Here is a 1,460-nt window from a genome sequence, read left to right as displayed (position 1 = left end):
TAGTCATTGCACTATATTGCATTCTGAGCAGCAGTGTATAAGAGTTTTAATTTCCCCACAGTCTTGTCAATATTGGTTGCTTTCTGGTTAGTTTGTTTTTTTCAGAGTCTCATTTGTCAGGGTGATGTAGTATCTCACTGTAGTTTCCACTTGCACCCCTCATGAGCAATGCAATAATAATGCTCATCTCTTCATGTGTTTGCCATCTTCCCAAATATCTTCCTTGGTCAGTGTATTTGGTCCAGTTTTAGACTGTATTGAAGTGTTCAAGTTTTCTACAAATTTTGGAGATCAAACCCTTCTCAGAAATGACATGGCCATTTTCCCCGCAGTCTGCAGGTTCTCTTTTTACTCATTTGGTGAAGTCTTTGATGAACCTCAGTAATATTTTTAGGTGGTTCCCAGTTAGAAGGTAAATAATGGATGAGCAAGACTAAAGCTCATTGAGTTCAATATAGCACCACTAGGAAAACGGCGAGATCAGTTACCTCCATTAGCATATTGACCATCACTTCAGTAAAAGCAAAATTTTAATTAGAGAGCAATCATGATTTCTTTGGAAACTTTTGCATGTTTCTCTATGCAGATTTATTGATTTTTCCATTTAATAATACCTTGTTCCTGATGTTTACAGAAGGTGTTTATAATTATCTGTCCTATAACATAGTAGACATTGTTTTGTTTTTATTGTTTTGATTTATTTGGCTATTGTCTTTTTTTAAAGATTTTATAGTTTATTAATTCTCTGGTGAAAAATCCACATAACCAGTGCAGATCAAGTCACTGTAGATGCTTTATTCTTTCTTTTTGCCAGCACCCACGCTGGCCTTTGCAGTCCCCCGGACTTTCTTCATTCTGCTCTTGCGCTCCTTGCGTTGCTTCCTGGAGATCTTTTTCTTCTCATACAGACCATCTCTTGCAAGTCTGTGTTTAGGCTCATTTTTCTTTGCATAATCCAAAGAATCGTAATTCATGCTGAAGCCAGTAGTCTTGCCACCACCAAAATGGGTTCTAAATCCAAATAAGAAAATGACATCTGGTGTGGTCTTGTACATTTTGGCTAGTTTTTCACGAATTTCTGTCTTAGGCACTGTTGCTTTTCCAGGGTGAAGGACATCAATGACCATTTGTTTTCGCTGAAGTAGTTGGTTGGTCATGAACTTCCTGGTCTGGATGGTTACCGTGTCATTCATGATGGCACAGAACGCTCAGACAGCCAGAGACGAAAAGGCTGGTTATTGTCTTATAAGTAAGTACACTGTTGGTCAATCATAAGACTAAGTAGAAAGTAAATAATTTCTTAGAAAATATATTCAAAGAGAAAATATATTTAACACGGAAAAAGAATCAACATCAATATCACATTATTCTCCTACTCAGTAAGTCCTCAATTAGTTAATTTTACTAGTATCTTTACCCTCACAAGCATTTTCCCCCTAAGATCATAATAGGCTTTTTAC

General features: G+C 36.7%; 1 pseudogene; it reads right to left on the bottom strand.

Annotated features, from left to right (window-relative positions):
• Positions 1–728: 728 nt before the first annotated feature.
• LOC142448767 (small ribosomal subunit protein eS24 pseudogene) lies at positions 729–1,206 on the bottom strand (annotated as a pseudogene).
• Between the last annotated feature and the right edge of the window lie 254 nt (positions 1,207–1,460).

Source organism: Tenrec ecaudatus, chromosome 5 (assembly GCF_050624435.1).
Source record: "Tenrec ecaudatus isolate mTenEca1 chromosome 5, mTenEca1.hap1, whole genome shotgun sequence".
Taxonomy (NCBI): domain Eukaryota; kingdom Metazoa; phylum Chordata; class Mammalia; order Afrosoricida; family Tenrecidae; genus Tenrec; species Tenrec ecaudatus.
The sequence above is the reverse complement of the archived record's forward strand: the minus strand, read 5'-3'. Positions and strand labels throughout refer to the sequence as shown.